This window comes from Armigeres subalbatus, chromosome 1 (genome assembly GCF_024139115.2).
Source record: "Armigeres subalbatus isolate Guangzhou_Male chromosome 1, GZ_Asu_2, whole genome shotgun sequence".
In the NCBI taxonomy this organism is placed as follows: Eukaryota; Metazoa; Arthropoda; class Insecta; order Diptera; family Culicidae; genus Armigeres; species Armigeres subalbatus.
This window is the reverse complement of record NC_085139.1, coordinates 252,785,968-252,802,270: the sequence shown is the minus strand read 5'-3', so window position 1 is coordinate 252,802,270 and position 16,303 is coordinate 252,785,968.

Sequence of the window (16,303 nt, the reverse complement as noted above, 5' to 3'; positions counted from 1 at the left end):
AGCCGCATCTAGTTGGCAGCACTAGTATTTGGCTGCTCTGGAAATGGATCAGCTGAAAATGAAGACGGATCCTTCTTGAGTCCGTTATAAACGCAGCGCTGCCATCGCGTTCGACAATCATCTTCTTATTGGCGAGATTGGACTATGGATTGCGGCGGCACGGCAACGAATCAATATAGACCGACTAGAAAATCCAGCTGTGAAGATATCGTTCATTGCAGAACTTGGAATTCGAGGAGTAGGTATTCTGGAAGGTGGTAGCGTAGAAGAGAAGTGGGCGGCAGAGAACGCTTTTATCGCAACTGGCGACAACAACTTGGGTGTGCTGCGTAGAGCAGCGGTTCTCAACTTTTTTCTTAGGAGGTACCCCTTCGAACTTCTACTTTCATTGAGGTAAATAAGCGTAACTAATAATATATATGAAAAACGGTTCTGAAACCTAACGGGATATGTGGCTCTTCATTACTCACATAGCTCTATCCAAACATTTGTTTAAAATTTTTGGTTTTTCGTGAAACTTTCTTATTTAAATTATGTTTATACATCAAGTTTCCTACAAGACTTTGACGATCCGAGCCTCTTGAAATTAGGCTTCCGAGCCTCTTAAAAGGAACTTTTCGAGCCTCATGAAAGGAGGCTTCCGAGCCTCTTGAAAGGAGGCTTCCGAGCCTCATAAAAGGAGGCTTCCGAGCCTCTTGAAAGGAGGCTTCCGAGCCTATTGAAAGGAGTCTTCCGAGCCTCTTGAAAGGAGGCTTTCGAGCCTTTTGAAAGGAGGCTTCCGAGCCTCTTGAAAGGAGGCTTCCGAGCCTCTTAAAAGGAGGCTTCCGAGCCTCTTGAAAGGAGGCTTCTGGAGCCTCATAAAGGAGGCTTCCAGGCCTCTTGAAAGGAGGCTTCCAGCCTATTGAAAGGAGTCTTCTGAGCCTCTCGATAGGAGGCTTCCGAGCCTCTTGAAAGGAGGCTTCCGAGCCTCTTAAAAGGAGGCTTCCGAGCCTCTTGAAAAGAGGATGTCGAGTCTCTTGAAATTAGGCTCCCGAGTCTCTTGAAAGAAGGCTTCCGAGCCTCTTGAGCAGGGCTTCTGAGCCCCTTGAAAAGAGGCTTCTGAGGGTCTTGAAAGGAGGCTTTCAGGCCTCTTGAAAGGAAGCTGAGTATCTTGAAAGGAGGCTGAGGCCTCTTAAAGGAGGCTTTCAGGCCTCTTGAAACGAGGGCTACCTAGCCTCTTGAGAGGAGGCTTCAGGCCTCTTGAGCAGAGGCTTCTGGGCCCCTTGAAAGAGGCTTCCAGGCCTCTTGAAAGGAGTCTTCCGAGCCTCTTTGAAGGAGGCTTGAGGCCTCTTAAAGGAGGCTTTGAGGCCTCTTGAAACGAGGGCTACCTAGCCTCTTGAGAGGAGGCTTCCAGGCCTCTTAAAGAAGGCTTGAGGCCTCTTGAAACAGGCTTGAGGCCTCTTGAAAGGAGGCTTGAGCCTCTTGAAAGGAGGCTTTCAGGCCTCTTGAAGGAAGCTTTCAGGCATCTTGAAAGGAGGCTTTCAGGGGCTCTTAAAGGAGGCTTTCGAGGCTCTTGAAAGGAGGCTTTCAGAGCCTCTTGAAAGGGAGGCTTTCAGGCCTCTTGAAAGGAGGCTTCAAGCTTCTTGAAAGGAGGCTGCCAAGCCTCTTGAAAGGAGGCTTCAAGCCTCTTGGAAAAGAGGCTCTGAGCCTTTGGAAGGAGTCTTCTGAGCTTCTTGAAAGGAGGCTTCCAGGCCTCTTGAAGGAGACTCTGAGCCTCTTGAAAGGAGGCTTCTGAGGCCTCTTGAAACGAGGTTTCTGGAGCCTCTTGGAGCAGGGCTTCCGAGTCTCTTGTAAAGAGGCTTCTGAGCCTCTTGTAAAGAGGCCTCCGAGCCTCTTGAAAGGAGGCTTCTGAGCCCTCTTGAAAGGGAGGCTTCCGGAGCCTCTTGAAAGGGGCTGCCAGGCCCTCTTGAAGGGAGGCTTCCAAGCCTCTTGAAAGGAGGCTTGAGCCTTTGGAAGGAGTCTTCCGAGGCCTCTTGAAAGAAGGAGGCTTCCAGAGCCTTTGCAAGGGAGGCTTCCAGGCCTTTGCAAGGAGGCTTCCGACTCTTGAAAGGAGGCTTCGAGCCTCTTGAAAGGAGGCTTGAGCCTCTTGAAAGGATGCTTCTGAGCCTCTTGAAAGGAGAATTCCTAGCCTCTTGAAAGGAGGATTCTGAGTATCTTGAAAGGAAGATTCCAAGCCTCTTGAAACAGGGCTCTGAGACTCTGGAAATGGTTTTCCGAGTCTCTTAAAAGGAAGTTTCAAGCCTTTTGAAAGGAGGCCCCTGAAGCGTTTGGATAGGACTTTCGAGGTTCTTGAAAAGGCTATCGTCCATTTTGAAAGGAGGCTTCCGAGTTTTTTGAAAATAGGCCAAGAGACATTAAAAGGAGGCTTCCGAGCCTCATAAAAGGTCTTTCAAAAGGAGGCTTTCGAGCCTCTTGGAAGGAGGCCGAGCCGCTTTGAAGGGGGAGCTACTTAGTTTTTAGGAATAAAGGTCCTTTAAGCCTCTCAAATGGGGATGGATTATAGTTCAGAAGCACATTCTTAACATATCGATATTTTTCAAGTATTCAACGTAACGTTCGGGTTTTAAAAAAAACCTATTACTCATTATTACATTTGATTTATTGAAAAGAGAAACAATTACACTTTATTGCTAACACTATCACTTCACTGCGTACTCTGTCGAACTAACTGATTGATTGGTCCGTGTCCTGCATTTAATAACTTAAACTGCTGATCGGGCAATCTGGATGTATCGCTGGGTCAGCATGGTTCAAAGTCCGAATAGGTGCTGATGTAAGTAGGGTTATTGACATAACTCCTCCGGGGGGTGAAAAAGGTCGTCCTCGGCCTGTAAATTACTGGTGTTGGTTGTTCCCTTAGCTTCTGGCTTATGTTGTCCTCTTGATGATCGCTCTGCTAAAAGGTTGTCCTTTACTTTACGTTTTTGGGATGGTTTTTAATTTTGATAATTATCTTTTTCCTACGAAGACAAAGAATGACGATGATTATGAACATTACTAAAGTTGAAGATATTCCTCCAAAGATGCTGAATATCCAGGTGTTGCTTCTATATTGTTTAAATTGGATGTGCTCAATTTTCCTCCGGTTTTCGAACAACTGACTTGAGATGAAAGATAAGTTATGTTGCTGTAAAACTGATGTGTTTATTTGTAGTCCAGGGAAGGCTCCGAGAATTTCAGGTGTGTTAATCGTTACTTCGTTGTTTGTAAAGGTGGTGTTCTTTATCCAAATACTACAGTTATGGAAAGAAATGAGGTAGTTTCCATGCAGTGTCCTATTATCTGGACCACAGTTTGATGTGAGAGTTATTTGTTCCGTCTCACTGATCAAAACTTTATCTTCAGAGATCATTTGTGTAAAGCCGTGATATTGCGTGAGTGTATTGCAATGGCTTTGTTTGCCAAAAAATAGGGATTTGACACATCCGGATTCTATAATTCTGATGAATGGATAACGTTGGATGAAATCATTTGGGTTTTCTGTCGAGAAAATATCTTGCCCGGATTTTATGATGTGGGTTGGAATTCAGTAATTATTGTATTATTCACTAGTAGTGGAGTGATTTGGATAACTTCCGCTTTTGTATCTAATTTTGGGATTCGTAGAATGTACAGCAACATCTCTTGTTTGATGGCGATTTTGGATTCAACGAAATCTAATGCTGCCTCCGGAAATTGTGTTGTAATTCCTTGTTCGTTAATTATGGATTCTATTGCGAAGATCTCTTTTAGTGATAGCAGTTTACTGTTTGCGAGCGATAATCTGGATTTTAAGATGGTATCCTCTATGTCTCTTAGGATATTAAAAGTGGAGTCCATGTAGGCTAGAAGGTTCAGAGCGTCTACTTCCTGAAGTAAAATTTTGTTCATTAAATTGTCCCTTTGGATTATTTCGTTAACGATCCTGCAGCCGAATTCCGGTCAATAAATCTCTTGAAAGAAAAGAAATTCTCGAAGAGATTTTCGAAATTTTCTTATTTTGGAATTCCGACGAAACCGTGAAAGAAATTTTTTGACAGATGAAAAAGAAAACGAGAATTTAAATTTCTTCGAAATTTCCGATGGAGAAATTCGAAAAGAGATTTTTCTTGGATGTAATTTGAAGGTATAATTGTGTCTTCACTTCCCATAGGAGTGTAAAATAATATGGGAAATATTCTCGGTTCCCTGGGCATGCATCCATTGTACTTATTTGCCACTCAAGATACATACTCATGCAATGGCAAGAATAGAAAAGCTTTCATTTAATAACTGTGGGAATGCTAACAGAACGCTAAGTTAAAAATAAGGCCAAGTTTCATTTGGAATGTAGAGCCATTGAAGAAGAAGCAGAAGAAGAATCGTGTTTGATTGATCATTTGATAAAAAAAAAATTCAAGGCAAACATTCTAAAACATCCAAATAATTTCAATACCATGATGTGCACAACCAACTATCATAAAAAAAGCTAAGCTAAAGCTAAGCTAAAGCTAAGCTAAAGCTAAGCTAAAGCTAAGCTAAAGCTAAGCTAAAGCTAAGCTAGGGCTTAAAGCTAAACAGCTGAAGCTGAAAAGCTGGCTAAAGCTAAGCTGGGGCTGGGAACAGCTAAGCTGAGTGCTGGAGTGGGAACAGCTAACAGCTGCGCCAGTGGGGTGGGCTGAACAGCTGCTGGAAGCTGGGCAGCTGGGAGCTGCTAAGCCAGGGCCAGTGGAGTGGGGCTGGGCAGCTCAGCTGGGGCTCAGCTGTCAGCCTCAGGGAACTGGTGGGTGCTGGTGGTGCCCAGCTGGGCAGCTGGGCTCAGTGGGAACAGTGGGCCAGCTGGAGCTGGTGGGCCTCAGCCTGGCTCAGTGGGGCCTGGGCTCAGGGCCTGGGCTGGGAACAGCCTGGCTGGGCTGAACAGAGCCAGCTGGAACAGTGGAGTGGCACCAGTGGGGCTTCTCAGCCTGCTCAGCTGGTGGGCTGTGCTCAGCTGAACAGCCTGCCTCAGCCTGGCTCAGGGGTGCCTGCTCAGCTAAGCTCAGCTAGCTAGCTGCTAACAGCTAACAGCTGTTTAAACAGCTGAACAGCTAACAGCCAGCTAACAAAGCTGGGGCTCAGGAAGCTGGTCAAAGCTAAAAGCCTGTTAAAGCTAAGCTAAAGCTGGCTAAGCTAAGCTAAAGCTAAGCTTAAACAGCTGCTAACTAGCAGCTAAACAGTAGCTAACAATTTCTGGAAAAGCTGTTAAAGCTGCTAAGCTAAGCTAAGCTAACAGTTAAGCTAAAGCTAAGCTAAAGTTAAGCTAAAGCTAAGCTTAAAGCTAACAGCTGTTAAAACTAAGCTAAAGCTAAGCTAGTTAAGCTAAAGCTAAGCTAAAGCAAAGCTAAGCCAAATGCTAATGTTTCGGTATATTCGAGGTAATAAAAATAGAGCATTCGTTATTTTCAGACAGTTAGAAATCACAACAATGTTGCTGTTCCTGCATATTTTCATCACTAGATTGAATATGCTTATCATTTTCTATCCGTCCATTATTTCAGTAACAATAAACTAAAGCAAGTTTTATTTGCGATATGAGGATGTTTTGAGCAATCAGTACACAAATAGTTATCAAAAGACATCTAGTGGAAAATATGTTAACTAATATTTTTCTTCGCAAGAAATTTTAGTTTTTTTTTTCTCTTCAGTCTATCGGAATACGGTATGAAGAAAAGAAATTTTTGGAAAGAGAAAGAGAATTTATAAATCTCTATTCATAAAGAAATTTAACAGTTTTTTCTTTAACCTTCGGAATTCGGCTGCTGGTTATGTCCTCGATGCGTTCGTTGGTTCTTGTGTTGATTTGGATCTGTTGATTATTGTTATCTATTAGCTCGTTCAAGGTACTATTGATGAGTTTAAGGTCGTCTGCATCTGGCGTGCCAGCTATCCATTTGAGTGCCGTTCCGATTGCATCGTATCTCCTAACTCTCCTACTTCTGATTGGTTTTATTTGATAAAACGTATCGAGTAAATCCCTACTTCTCCTAGAGACCAGTTCAAATATTGGAATTTTTGGATCTAATTTTCTTGTTAACGTGTGGAAGTTAAGTACATTCTGTTCTATATTAGTAAGATTTATGGGGTGAACAATTGTTGTAGTTCCAGTCTGTATCCCGCAGTTTCTTAGTTTCAACAAAAGCACTGGATCTGTGTGAAGATTCCTTATTTCCATTTTAGATTCGGCCAGAAAGTGGATGATAATCTGTAATATGTATTTTACGTCTTTAACCGTTTGATTTTATTTTTATTTCTTTTAATATTTCTCTCGTTTTTAAAAGTTCTATGTTTCACATCACAAGCTATAGTTTCTTTGGCGCGGGGATCTCGTTTTGTCCTAATATTTGTGATAACATAAACTGTTTGGTTGTCTTTAATTTCGGGTGGATCTTCTTTATTACAATTTTGTTTTCTTTGTTTAATTTGGGCTTTGTACATATTGATCCTAGCATCCGTAAATAATTTGTTTGCTTTATCAACAATGTCTATTGGGTTGCTATTATTATTATTATTAAAAGTAGCTCGTTAGGTGTAAAAGATGTGGCAGAATGAACAGAGTTATTATATAAAGCAACTGATAGTTTGATTATTGATTTTGTTCCTAATTTTCGAATTTATGTTTATTGCTGTTAAAGATTTCAATTATAGTCGAGTGAGCCCTTTCGATCTGACCATTTGCTTCTGATGAAGAAGCATAAGCTAAAGAAGATCCTGTTTGCGTAATAAAATTTCTAAATTGAATTGACTGAAACGTCGTTTCGTGGTCTGTCACAATTAACTTTGGGATACCGAAAGATACAAAGTACTTAGTCAAGGCTTTTGGACATCGATAAGGTTTTTGTTTTCATGTTGTATAATTGGAGGTGTTTAGTAAATGAATCTATCAAGGAAAGAAAGTTGCATGAATCCATTATAAAAATATCCATATGAACACGTTCCATTGGTTTTTCGGTTATTGGGCGAGGAAATTTTTATATTGTACGGCTTACGCTCGTACTTATGAGCATTACAGACACGACAGGAGTTGATGAACATATTGATAAGCTTGCTCATGTTAGGGAAGTAGTAGGACCTTTTCAATTGAGATATCACTTCCGTTATACCTCGGTGTGCTCGCTCGTGTTCGCTAATAATCAATTGATTCTGTCTTTCTTCGTTTTGTACATCTTCAACGAGTTTAGTTGTAAAAACGAAGTGACCTTTTGCATCAAAGTGTTCTTTGAATGCCTCTTGTATTATTAACATAATGGGTTCAGGGGCGAGAATGGCGGTTTGCTTACCATTGTGGTGGAGCTTCAGGATTCGGTAACGTCTTCTTTAGAAAAGTTAGGTTGTGCCACGATCGTTCGTCGATGATTTTGAAAGAGAGTTTCCTTTATTACTGTGGTTATTCCAGATATCCGAAAAATCAGTTGATTTTTATAGTGGTTGACAGGTCGATCTACAAAATGTATATAAAAGTCATTAGAATCATCTCCACTATGTACTGTTTCTAAATCCGCAGATGGTTCATCTATGTTTTGTTCTCCTTGATTGATACCTGAAATGGAAGAATTTGCATTAATATCGATTTCATTTTGGTTGACCTCTAAAGGGCGTCGGCTTAGGGCGTCAGCAACTACGTTTGCGCGTCCTTCTTTATATTTTATGTCATAATCGAAATTTTCTAGGTCTAATCTCCATCTTAGAATTTTTTTTTTTTTATCTTAAGTTGTGATAAAATTAAGTGTGGTGTGATCAGTAACAAGAGTGAATTTTGCACCGTAGAGATAGTTTTTGTATTTTTGTGTAGCCCATTTAATGGCTAGAGCTTCTTTCTCGTTTGTGGCATATCGTGATTCCGTGTCTGACAATGTTCTGGATCCAAAAGCGATAGGTCTTTCAATTCCTTCTTGCATTTGTGACAGAACTGCACCTAATGCGTGGTCTGACGCATCTGTGGTAAATATAAAAGGTTTATCGTATTGTGGATAAGCTAATACTTGATCCGTAGATATGATTTGCTTCAATGTATTGAATGCGTTCACGTAATTCTGGTCTTGGAGGTTTAATACTTCGCCCTTTTTTAAATATTTTGTCATATGTCTTGTAATTTCGAAAATCTCTGATAAACCGGCGATAGTATCCTGCTAATCCTAGGAATTGTTTAATCTGTGTGTCCGTTTTGGGAATTGGCCAGTTAATAATCTTTTCAATTTTTTCAGGATTTGGTTTCACGCCATCTTCAGAGATGATGTGACCAAGGAATTCTGTTTCTTTCTTTAAAAATTCACACTTGTCAAGTTGTATTTTTAAATTGAATTGTGACAATCTTTTCAAAATCAATGTAAGATTTTTCAAATGTTCCTTCAGGTTCCGTCCAACGATAACAATATCGTCGAAGTACACGTAACATATGGTCCCGATATACTCCTTAAGAATGTTGTTCATGGCCCTCTGGAAAGTGGCCGGGGCGTTTTTTAGACCAAATGGCATTCTAGTGAACTCAAAGTGACCTTTGTCCGTAGAAAATGCCGTTTTCTCCCTGTGGATGGGATCCATTTCGATCTGGTGGAATCCAGATTTGAGGTCCAGTGTTGTGAAATATACAGATTTTCCTAAGTGGTCAAGTACATCTTCTATTTGTGGCATGGGGTATTTATCGTCTATTGTTTTGTCATTTCATTTCCTATAGTCTATAACAACTCGTATTTTGCGTTTTCCAGACGCATCTGTTTTTTTTGGCACCACCCATATTGGAGAGGAATATGGACTGGATGAATGGGCGATAATACCATTATCAAGCATTTCTTGAATCTGGTCTTCAACATCTTTCCGAAAATGATGAGGATAACGGTAGCTTTAGTGTAAACAGGGGCATCGTTATTGGTTACAATTTTATGTTTTATAGCGGTGGTCGATGATAATTTCTCACCTTTCCGTAATAAAACTTCTTGATTTTCGAAAATCAAGTCCAATAGCTCCGCTTTTTCTAATGGCGATAAGTACTCTGTTCTAATAATGTCACATATTTCTTCGTTACTCAGTTTTTGCGTAGATTGAATGGGGATCGGGTCTATTGTTTCATAGTTGTTAACTGTAACCTTGAGGCTTGGGAGTTTTGGAAGTTCCTTTTTCGTTGAAATAATATTAATTGTGGTTTTGAAGTTGTCTGCTCTGTATAATCCTGGTTCGACAACTGAGTCTGCATTCAATTTCTGGAACTCTGGAACGAACCAGTCTCCATTGTTTAATGTGTCTACCGTGATCGTGTGGTGGTATACAGGGGTTTTTGAAGGGAAATATTTTAAGAATGTTATCTTTTCTCCATTTATAAGAAGTCCTTGTATAGTTGTTTTTGCTTCGCTAAGTTTTTTATGCTTTGCACAATATCTTTTGTTTTCTGGTGATATTTCTGGATTGAAATACCCTCCGTCATTTTATTTTGCCAAAGTTGGCATTTGTATGTAGAAAGCTCTTGTCTGTCCCCAAGAGCGTTAATCAAAATGTCTTTGATATCGTCAAAGTCATTGGGGTTCCAACAAGGCAAAGTATGTCTTTCGCCTTACCTGCAATTTTGTTAGTCACAGCAGTGACATACATTTTAAAAAGTGTATCGTCAACGTGTGGCTTCAAAAGTTTAATGTATTCTCCGCCGTTTGCAACCAAGCAGTCAGCTGTTTGCGGTTACCCTCAAATACTGGGAGTGATTTAATTGTATCCGGTATCTTAAAAGATAGTCAATGTTCGCCCTCGAGGTTTGTTGCCCTGTGGACGACTCAACGGATTGTGAGGTGGAAGTGGAAGGTGCTCCGGTTGCATTTCGAATGAATGAGTCGTACTCATTCTGTTTTGCATCGAGTCTATTTATTGCCTGCATCATCGTGTTCAACTGTGCGACAATTTGATCTTAACGGGCTTTCTGTGGCCATGTTAATTTTATCGAAAGAAATATTAAGGTCTTTCAATGGAACGTGTGCGAGATCGGTCGATTCGATTGAATCGTTATCAGAATCGCTGGTGGATTCGGAGGCTGACCGCGTTTTGTTCTTATTCTTCAGTATTTTCCTTGTAACCTGCAAGGCGCTTCTGGCCCTGTTAGGAATTTTAGGCATTAACTGAAACGTTTTTAGAAACACACGTTCTCTAAGAACTCGTGTCGTTTCGCAGAATAGCAATTCTCTCCGAACCCTGCTAACTCTGTTTTGGTAGCGGCTTCTCTAAGAACTGCTGCTAACCCGACGATAGATTGAATTGTCGAACGTGTTACTGCTCTCTAAGAACGAGTAATCGCGCGCGATCAATTTTAATTTTATCGCGATGAAATTCAACTTCCTCTAAGGACGGTTCAACTTCAATACGGTAAATGAAATTGGATGATATTTATTCGTATTTCACTAAGAACATGCGAGGTAGATAAAATCACAAGTTTCGCTTACCTGTTACAATCGTGGGGATCGCGGTTCTCTGTTGTCCGTGGCGTGCGGTGAAGTCTCGACTCCTAGCACACTCTCGATGACGCTGGATGCTTTCACTATTAAAGTAATCGCGGACCTACTTTAATTCGGATTTACGAATCCGAACTTTTACACTGTTTTTCACGCACTTCGAACAGATACCGGACGGCTGCGCCAATCAAGTATTCAACGGAACGTTCGGGTTTTTAAAAAAACCTATTACTCATTATTACATTTGATTTATTGAAAAGAGAAACGATTACACTTTATTGCTAACACTATCACTTCACTGCGTACTCTGTCGAACTGACTGATTGACTGGTCCGTGTCCTGCATTTAATAACTTAAACTGCTGATCGGGCAATCTGGATGTATCGCTGGGTCAGCATGGTTCAAAGTCCGAATAGGTGCTGATGTAAGTAGGGTTATTGACATAACTATATGCTTATTTTTTGTTACGATTAGATTTTCAAAATTTGTTCATCTTCGTTTGGTTTATCCTTTTGTGCTACAGCCCTTCATGCACTGTGGTGGTTGTAGTAGGCAAGATTAGCAGGGATTTAATTTGCTGATTGGATTTGCGTGCATTTTGTGTACAATGCAGAGTTTTTGAAAATTCAAAATTTATCAATTAAGGAATTTCATTCCATCCGCCATTGCGCATGTTTGTCCGTGGTAGGCCGTGGAGGCCAGCGATGGTACCCCCAGGGGTACATGTACTCCAGATTGAGAACCGCTGGCGTAGAGGAACGGAAAGAATCAGAGGAGTAAAGTACGGGTACCGTCAACCATATGTATCTCTGTAAGTAGGAATCGGGTGCTGCTGCAGACAGAATAGGCGGACATGGGTGGACTTCCTGACCGATGAATATATTTTTGGAAAAATTAAGGGGGGGGGGGTGTAACTTAAAATGAATTCAATACTTGTATCGGCCTTATTGAGTAAGCAACGATCTTTCAAATCTTTTGAACAGCACCGATGCCAAACCATACCTGATAGCACAACTAGTCAAGAATAGTCATATCCTATGAGTCTTGATGTGATCAAAGATAGGCGGTGGTGGAAAATATTCTTTTTTCCTGCCTTTTTGCCCAAATTTCTCTATGGAATAATAAAGCTCAAGGATTCTGAGCAAGGGAATGATGTAGTCATATTAATTTACTTGGTATATGCCAGTGATATGATAAAAATAACGAAAAAGGGATCGTTCAAAAATTACGTCCAAGGTTTGAGGGGGAGGGGATTCTAGAATTTGTGACAGTTTGTGACAGAGGGAAGGGGGGGTCTCGTCTTGTGTTACGTCCAACAAGAAAATTATTACATTTTTCTTGTAAAAGTTAAATAAAAATTTCTTGTAAACGAATCATTACATATTTGACAGTTGTACGTACAGGGGGGAGGGGGTGGTCAGTGATTTGTGACAGATTGTGACAAGAGGGGGGAGGGGGGTTGAAAATGCCGAAAAATGATGGACGTAATTTTTGAACGATCCCTAAACATATATTTCATTAAAATATCGAATTATAAGGGATTTTGAGGTCTTACTTAGCCTCAAAGTTCATTAAATGTAATTTTTAATACAAATTAGGAACACTTTTATCACGGACGACTTACAGATGAGATTAAGGGCTTATTTTTTCCAAGAAACTCAGTAAATGCTGTTTATAGACGTGGGATACATTTGTTGAGATATTGAGGTGATTTATTAGGTAAAACACGATTTTAAATACTTCTGACTAGAGCCGATTCCAAACATTTCCAAACCATACCCGCACAACTAGAGAAGAGTAATCATATTATTTGAGAGCCGTTGTGACAAAAGATAGGGGTAGATGTGGAGTATTCTTTTCTCATGACTTTTCGACCGAATTCGCCTATGAAATTATATAGCTCAATGATTCTGAGTTAAGTATCTAGTCACTTACCCTACCAAATTTGTCAATGATACTATACAGCGATTCCACGGGAAAAGAATAGAGTTGAAAAAAAAAGTTGTCCAATTTGCTCAAAATCGCTTGGTATGTTCTTCATCGAAAATAATGAGACCCGTATTTTTTTATTGTTTTATTGACCCTGTTCGATACAGGGTTACCAGAAAAATCGCTATTTTTCGATTTTTTTTTTAAAATCATGACTTTTTAACCACTGGATCGATTTGCAATTTTTTTTCTGGATAGAAAGCTTATTACTTCTAGTTCTTACTAAAATTTTTGGTTTGGTGTATTGGCGTACTCAAATTTGCTAAAATGGTCAAAATATTCGTTTTTAAGATTTTTAAATGTTGGACCACAACGACTATATATTTTTATATTTTTATGAAAATTCAAATATTTTTACATAACATATTAAAAATTAGAAATGTTCATCGAGCCGTTTTTGTGTTACATTTTTTGAAAATTTCAAGTTTTCTGAACATACACACATGGAATGAGCATAATTTTCCATCACTTCAAAATAACTGCGGAATCATTCTGTTGAAGTTATCAAACTTATTCCTAATAAATTCATGATAACCATGTGTACTAATCTAGTTTTATTTGTGAAGTAATGTACCTATCAAAAGTAGGGGAGGCTTGTCCAATTCTGACCCCATTAAATGTAAGAACTATAAATCACCCTCACATTGTTTAAAAGCAGAGACCAACATTGCTAGGGTTTAATCAACTATGGTTTACGCTTTAACTGGAACCACAATGGTCCACGACTGAGTAAACTTAACTATTTTGAATTATTCCACAAAAGGGTCATTTTGAGTGAATTGAACTGAAACTAGAATATATTTTTTTAGCGTGTAGATTTTTTTTTTATATTTAGTGAAGTTGAAAAATCAATTTTGAAGTCCAAAAAACACAATTTTTCCGACCAATGAAATCTACGCTGAAATTCTTTGTGTAATGAATGCTTTCCATTGGTATTATTGAAAATTTGGCAACCAGCGCTGTCTGAGAGAATCTTGGCTCTGCTATATTGAGGAATGGTAGCTCAAATCTCAAAGCTTTAGACTACAAGCAATGGTTTTCTCTGATTACCTTCAATTAAAACTCAGCATTTAATTTGATTACTTTTATTTTTCATAATTCATCAAAAAAAATATTACATAGCAAAATTCTTACAATTTAACATACTTTTCTTCATCTGAAAACGAAAACCGTTTCACGATAATGTAATTTTCATTTTGTGGCTTAAAGTAATGAAACGATTGTGTCCCAGAGATTTGTTTTACACGAGTATAACGGTTCTTTATTTTCTTTTCCATTGCATTGTAATCTTTTTCGGAGAAAAACTCGTAATACATTTTGGAATCTACTTTAGAAACAGCCAAAGAGTAAAGTTCATACGCAGTTGTAATATGATGGCCTTGTAAACTTGCTTTTGAAGCGTTTCGCTTTAGAACACCTCCTAAAGCGTCACAAGGCCCTTTTCCATAACAAGTGGCAAAAAGTTCCACTCTGCTTCAAGACCGAAGTCTTTGTACATGTGGCACAAATTGAAAGCAGTCATCTTATTTTGTATTGACTGCCTGATCCATCAGAAAAAATGAATATTTTTCAGGTAAGGTAGCTTTTTTAATGAAATTCACACAATTTGTTATAAACAGCCGAACAGCAACATGGTTATGTTTAGTAAATTCTGCGATTGCTATGAAGCTTGTAAACTTTAAATTTTGTGCTTCATCTTTATAATATAGTGCAAAAGGATGGATTATTGCATTGAGCGTTTGCCCAATGAAAACCTTGTATAGCGTCCTGAATAACAAAGGAGTAATTTTCAGAGAAGTCAGCAATTATAATGCAATCAGTTGCTTCCAAATTAATTTTAAGTTGTTTTAAGTAGTTTCCTTGTTGCTCTGCAATAAAATTATGCGGAGATAATTCGCTTAATTTTTCTAAAAATGTTTCCACATACTCTTCTGCATCCATTCGCATTGAATTTAAACGACAACGATCTGTTTGGCTCCATTGTTTAAATTCTAAGGAATCGACATTTTCAAGAGAATTCATCAGGTCATTCTCTAGTGTCTGCATACCCGGCAATGATCACAGGTTTTCAACCAACATTTCTTTGTAGGATTTTCACAAAGTATTTTAAAAAACAAGTCATGATACGTTTTTAAATGGTTATGAATAAGTTTCTTGTCCTTAAGGGTTTTAAACATTAATTTAACATTCTGATGATAAATGCATACGCAGACAGTATGCGTTCCACTTGAACCAGCTAGAATACAATTTATTGGGCGGCTGCTGGAAAACATTGAAAATCCAATTTTAAAAGTAAAATATTGCTCTTTGAAAATTGAATAAATTTCACGAAGGTTACATAAAAGTAACCTGCTTTAAGTAACCTTTTTTTAAACTTTTTCTCCTGCCATATTTTCAATAACGAAATCCCTTTTCCCAGGATATGCTCTGCTTATCTCGTCACTATTATAAAAGTCCCTAACTACAGTTAGAGTATCATCGCTCAAAGACAACATATTTACTCTGGTCTCCGGTGTGCTCATAAAACCTTTTTCAATCTGTAATTTCTTTGCACGTTGAGCAGTTCGTTGCGAAACACCGAATTCTTGCATCATTTTGTATGCAGTCCAGGAAGTTAGAATCCTATATCGATCGTTTCTGTCAGATATTTCATCAAATTTTGCCTTCATTTGTTGAAGAATTTCCTGACCGTCTCCGGGTTTCTGGGCACCAGCGCTACCAATTGATTCAGCACTCGTTGATTCCAAAGAAAACAAAGATTCTGAAAACAAGATGGAAAAATAACTATTAGTTAGGAGCATGTTTCTTCATATAATGTAGTATTCGATTATTCTATTTTGTTGCATGATAGGCAACTGCTCTACAAATTGAGCTACTAGGTCGGATTAGGTAAGATTATACGGAACTGATGTTTTTTCAATTTTCTGAATAATCGAGTACAACTAGTATAACGTAGCAAATCATGTCTGAATGAACAAAAAGAAGAGATTATTCTACTTACCAACACTAGGAACAGCGTCAATTTCCGATTATCCAGCGGCATTGGGATCGATTATTTCGAAACCACCATTATTGATGTTTGCTGGTGCGGCGAAATTGTTCACTCTAGATGGTCCCGCCACGGCGACATTATTGGTGTCTGATGGTCCGGCAACGGCGAGATCATCAAGTTTCGATGGTTCAGAAACGGTGAGTTCTTGATTTTCACATTCTATATTAACTGCACTTGGAGCTGCTGGCTCGTTTCCTTTCTTGATAATGCGATAAAGTCGGCAATTGCTGAAAACCAACCTTTTTGAAAAACGACATATTGCTTTGCCGATTTTGGAGAATGAAGTCATCAATAACAACACCAGACTATTCCGATTGAATTATTTTCAACTATTGCGATTCGTAAATTCTTCTAATAAACGAGACCAAACAAACACTCTTGAATAACATTTTCATACTTTTGATTTAATTTGAGCTATTTGAAATAGTGGAGAATAACGTTCATTCCATGTGTGTATGGGCAGAAAACTTGAAATTTTCAAAAAAATGTAACTCAAAACGGCTCGATGAACATTTCTAATTTTTTGATATGTTATGTAAAAATATTTGAATTTTCATAAAAAAATATAAAAATATATAGTCGTTGTGGTCCAACATTTAAAAAATCTTAAAAAACGAATATTTTGACCATTTTAGCAAATTTGAGTACACCAATACACCAAACCAAAAATTTTAGTAAGAACTAGAAGTAATAAGCTTTCTATCCATAAAAAAATATTGCAAATCGATCCAGTGGTTCAAAAGTTATGATTTTTTAAAATAAAAAATTTCGAAAAATAGCGATTTTTCTGGTAACCCTATAT